Below are 6,000 nucleotides of genomic sequence, written 5' to 3'. Positions count from 1 at the left end.
CTACGTCACTGTTTGGCTAGGCCGCCATGCTGGCAATATCCTTCCGGCAGACTCAACGGGGATTGTAACGTGTGGTAGTGCTAACCTAATTCCTTCGGTGTATTAGAAAGAAAATATGGGTGTGCATTGTTGTGTTACCGGGTGCAACAGTGTCTCCTGCGACAAAAAAAAAAGGGCGAGGAAAACTGGACTCACTTCTCACCGTTTTCCTGCATGGAGGACCAAATATCAGATCACGAAGGCACGACGGATGGCTGGGTTGCAGCGGTTCGTCGGAAAAGCATTTCTTTTGATCATATTTCTGCTGGAATGAGAGCGTGTTCCCGTCATCTCTACTCTTGTAAATTGAACGATTTATCCGTTTTGGTTTCAATACGTTTTTTTATTTTTTTTACCGTTGTGTAAATCTGCCTCGGTAGCAATGCTAACCTACTCCTCCTCCTCACCTACCTGTTGTGTTACTAGGTAAACCTGCTGACAAGACATCCCGATTGGTCACCATCTCTCTTCTTGGATTATTTGACAAAGAAAATTTGTTCAATTGAGTGGTTCCATTTGTCTTGTGTCGGAATCAAACAAGCCCCTGCAGCAGACGCCGTCTGGGTCTGCCTTTCTTGCTGATAAACTGCGGGCTTTTAACTTGTGAAAATGCAAGAACTTTAATGCACATATTTATTCTGCCTGGCTATTTAACTAAGGCCAGTGAAGTGTTGTTGTTTTTTTTAACCACTTTGACAAAGACACGTTTCATTGTAATGTTGAATTGATAAATTCTATTATTATTTATAATTATTCTTGTTTGCACTAATGTAGACTTTAGACTGTCAATTCAAATAGTGTTGGAAAAGTTGCAATACCTAAAATAGAAATGCAAGAACTGTAATGTACATATTTATACACCTTTATCTACCTGAGGCCACTGAATGTTTTTTTAACTGCTTTGAAAAATACAGGTTTTGTTGTGATCTTGTATTTATATAGTATATAGCTTTTTATAATGTATTATGTATTATAATATTTGCTACCCCTTGTCAGAGTGTGGGCCATTTTGCACTAAAAGGATTTTAAACTGTCAGTTCAAATATTGTGTTGGAGAACTTGCAATACCTAAAATGGAAATGCAAGAACTTTAAACCACATATTTATTCTGTCTGGCAATTTACCCAAGGCCAGTAAATGGTTTTTAAACTGCTTTGACAAAGACACATTTATGTTAAACTTGTATATATTACTTATAATTATATAATATTTGCTGACCCCGTCAGAGGGTGGGCCTTGTTTGCACTAATTTAAAGATTTTAAACTGTCAGCTCAAATATTGTATTGGAGAAGTTGCATTACTTGAAATAAATCTATTGCAACTTATCAGTCCCAGTTCTTGTCTACAACACTGTCCACACATTGTCAATGCATATTCCAAATAGAATAACAAAATTAAGTCACCTGACTTTGTAATTATGACTTAATAGTCACAAATTACACCTGTTTATTATGAAGACCTGAAGTAAACAACAAGCAGTTACAGTTTGTCAAGAAGTTGTTCAAGTCATGTTTTGGTATTCATATTTTATTGACTTTTCACAACAACACTTGGGATCGTGTTTGTAAGAGCAGAGCAAACTGAAGTTTCAGCGTGCACTCTTCGCCTTTCCAACCTCTCATAACGCTCCGATGTGGTGCGCTTGACCTCAGAATAACCCAAGAAGAGATATGGTGACCAATCGGGATGTGTTGTCAGCATTTCATATGCAGGTTTTCCTAGTAACACAACAGGTAGGTGAGGAGGAGGAGTAGGTTAGCATTGCTACCGAGGCAGATTTACACAACGGTAAAAAAAAAAATAAAAAAAGTATTGAAACCAAAACGGATAAATCGTTCAACTTACAAGAGTAGAGATGACGGGAACACGCTCTCATTCCAGCAGAAATATGATCAAAAGAAATGCTTTTCCGACGAACCGCTGCAACCCAGCCATCCGTCGTGCCTTCGTGATCTGATATTTGGTCCTCCATGCAGGAAAACGGTGAGAAGTGAGTCCAGTTTTCCTCGCCCTTTTTTTTTTTGTCGCAGGAGACACTGTTGCACCCGGTAACACAACAATGCACACCCATATTTTCTTTCTAATACACCGAAGGAATTAGGTTAGCACTACCACACGTTACAATCCCCGTTGAGTCTGCCGGAAGGATATTGCCAGCATGGCGGCCTAGCCAAACAGTGACGTAGTACGTCCCATTCCCTATATCAGGGGTTTTCAACCCAGTCCTCAAGGCACACTGTGGGTCCTGGTTTTTGTTCCAGCCGATCCAGCAGAGACAGTTGAACCAATGAGGCTTCTGCTAAAACAAGCCACACCTGACTGCAATCAACTGATTGCACTTGTAAAACACCAGATTGGGGAAAAAGTGTTGTCATCTTGTTTGGTAAGAATGAAATCCTGCACCCACAGTGTGCCTTAGTGGAATAGGTTGGGAACCCCTGCCCTATATAGTAACGCATAGTAACGCATGCCTTTCCGTCCTCAGTAACGGTAACGGCGTTGCCAAGATGAGAAAAGTAATTAATTAGATTACCCACTACTGAAAAAAATAACGCCGTTAGTAACGCCGTTATATTGTAACGCCGTTATTAACAACACTGGTAATAATGCGTTACATTTACTCTGTTACATTTACTTGAGTAACGTTTTGAGAAAAATGTACTTTTAAGAGTTATTTTAGGAAGCTATACTTTTGACTTTGAGTAGATATGTGAAGAAACGCTACCCTTACTCTGCTACTTTAGGCTACACTAATCTTTACATTTTTCCTCTTTATTCTACATATAAAATTGTATTTTTTTTTGCCAGAGATGCCAACAGTAGCTCTACCAGTTTCACCAATGAGACGTTGCAACAAGGGCGAAGGTTTGGTCTCAACATTGGTAGGGATGATATAGCAGCATAAACTGAATGTAAAGTTTTTGCTGGGCACGGGACATTAATAAGATGAAACACATTGGGTGAACGTGTGCTACATTTCTCACAAATATAAACCTAATTAATTGATAGGCTAAATGATCAATGCTAAATAAATCTGTATTGACTAATACCAGCTTTCATATGTATTGGTCAGGTGACACAAAGTTCGAGTCAAACCTTTGTTTTCAAAAACTACATAAACATTTTGAAAAATTCCAGAATATATGTCTGGATTTCATTAGCAAATTTAAATTGCAATATTTGAACATAAATTATATTAACATACTTAGTTTTTTACCTCAGCTATGATTAATGTATGATTATCTGAAAAAAATGTCTGCATAGGCTGCAAATAAAAATATTTTAAATAATGTAGAACATAAATAAGTGCATTTTAAATAAATGCAAGTCATCAGCCAATCAAACGTGCATTTGAAGAGAATAAAATAGACCGGCACTTTCAGCAATTATACCAATCAGACTCAAGCTTGGAGTTCTATAGTCATGCTAACCTGTTCAATCACGTGGCGCCTTAAAGCAATGTAAAAATGTAAGTATACTGCCGTCAACATGACTTGAAGGACGACTTAAATTTTCCCCAGTTTTTATCTGGCACCAACTGACCACGGAAAAACGGAGACATGATCCTTTCAGTTTCATAATGTTTTTTTTTTCTCTCGCCAGAATATTTTTTTTGTATTTCTTTGGCTTAATGTGGATATGTAATGGGTTATAGTCTTTATTATTAACTATATTTAGCTTTGTTGTAAAGCACTTTGAAACCTCTCGGGTTTCCGTAAAGGGCTATAGAAATAAATTTAATTTCCACTTCAAAGTATAATGGTAACAGCGCATATAGATAACTTTGTGCTGAGAAAAAAAATACCGTTAAAAAAAACATCTTAAGTAGTCACTCAAAATGTTACTCATTACTTGAGAATTCTTTTCACTATACTTTTTTACTTGAACTTGAGTACATTTTTTGTAGTGCTGCAACGACTAATCGATTAACTCAAGTATTCGATTAGAAAAAATATTCGAATTAAATTTTGTTGCCTCGAGTATTCGTTTAATGTGGTGTTGTAATGGTTTATTTTGAAAGTGTTTGCATTTAGTTTTATTGATTAGGGTGGATACACTGCCTTCTGGTCTGCCTCTTCACATTGCTGAATACAACTGCTCCCTGTTAAGACCAACATAAGCTAAGTTTTTGTTTGAGCTAATGATTTTTAATGTATTCATAATTTATAGGTATATTTAGCCTTTTTTGGGGGGGAATATGTGTCTGAACCATTTGCTTAGAGCATTGTAAGAAAAAAAAAAAAATCATTTTATAGCATTTAAGCCAGTGGACTTTTTCTATGTAAGTTAGCCAATAGTTCTTTTGTTTTATATAGATCCTCATTTTTAAAAAATAAATGTATACTGTTTGAGGCTCAGCTCAGGTATTTTTTCATGTTCCATATCCGATTACTCGATTATTCGAACTAACTAGTCCATCGATTAATCGACTACTAAAATACTCGATAGCTGCTGCCGTAATTTATTGGATAATTACTTTTACTTGAGTAATATTATTTTGAAGTAAGGCTTCTCTTACTTGAGTAAAATCTTTGGCTACTCTACCCACCTCTGATTAAGCACAGCTGAATATCTTATTCAGTCTGTGGCTCAGGTGCAACCTTGACTAAAAGTTGTTTGTAAAAGTCAATAGTTTAAGCTTTGGATAGCAATACGATGAACTAATAAAAAATGTGCATAGCACATTGAAAAATAAGTTTAGCGAGCTTACCTTTTTAACACTTCCATTTTATGTCCTTAAAAATGTATGCTTATTGGTTCGAAAAGTTCATAACTCAAAGTTACAAGGGTAACAGAATTAAAGTAGGTGTAAAATAACATTTTTAAAAATCCTGTAGAGTGCCTCATAAGCACACGACTTAAAATTAAACACCATCAGCAGCAAAACGATCTCTAAATTTTAGCATAGACCTCCATTAACAAATTAAATACATATACAGTCCATCATAAAATGTCATAAAAATTGGCTCAGTAAAGCATCTCTTTATTTTCGTACACATTAGATTTTCAAGGTACACAAACAAGCACAAACACAAAGCCATTTTTGCTTTACTTTTGGATGTCATTCATGTTATCAATTTGTTTTAAACCCAACAGCAACTGTCACCCCTTTTTTTTCCTTTACCATTTCCTTCCTAATTGAGAATAAAGACACAAACGCACACACGGGCATTCAATGAGAGCACTAGAGCCGTTTAGCCACTTCAGTTCCATTTTTTTTTTTTTTTTTAAGATCAAATGAGGGCAACATTGTGTTGTGACCCAACAGAACAACATATCATCTTGATGTATTTTTAAATATATATAATTTTCACAATATAGGTATATATTTAGTCTATAAATGACATCTATATAGTATATTGTATATACAGTATATATGGAAACTATCACTAGGATATATTTTTTTAAACATTTAGTAACATTCATTTGACCCTGTATTTTTTTCCTTCATATGAAAACAGACATTTTAACTAGGTTTCCAACCAAGAACCTAAATTTTGAATAAAACAAACATCTCAGGGTCACCTCACTTGACACAACCATACGAGAAGACCTCTGTATTAATCTAGTATAAAATAGCATATTCTCCTGGACAACAGTACGTGAACTCTATAAATTTAGAGTCAAAAGATTCCCTCAGGTGCATACATGATCTGGTAACATTTACGAGCTGAAACAGTATTTTGTCAGTGGTTAAAAGCTTAAACACATGTACAATCACGTATGTGAATAAAACCTTGGCATGTCACAGAATACACAAATAGGCAACCAACACGTAAAGAAGTATTGGCCACACAAGTGAAGCCACATAACATGGATTTTTAAAATTATTATTACTTATTCTTTTAAAGGCCACAAGGCAGTCACATGAGGCTGGTCAGGTGTGTTGAGTTTACGTTGTTAGCAAACCCTACAGAGAAGTATTACAGTCATACTCAGAAAGTCATATGAGGGCTGCA

This window comes from Corythoichthys intestinalis, chromosome 20 (assembly GCF_030265065.1).
Source record: "Corythoichthys intestinalis isolate RoL2023-P3 chromosome 20, ASM3026506v1, whole genome shotgun sequence".
In the NCBI taxonomy this organism is placed as follows: Eukaryota; Metazoa; Chordata; class Actinopteri; order Syngnathiformes; family Syngnathidae; genus Corythoichthys; species Corythoichthys intestinalis.
This window is presented reverse-complemented; position numbering follows the sequence as displayed.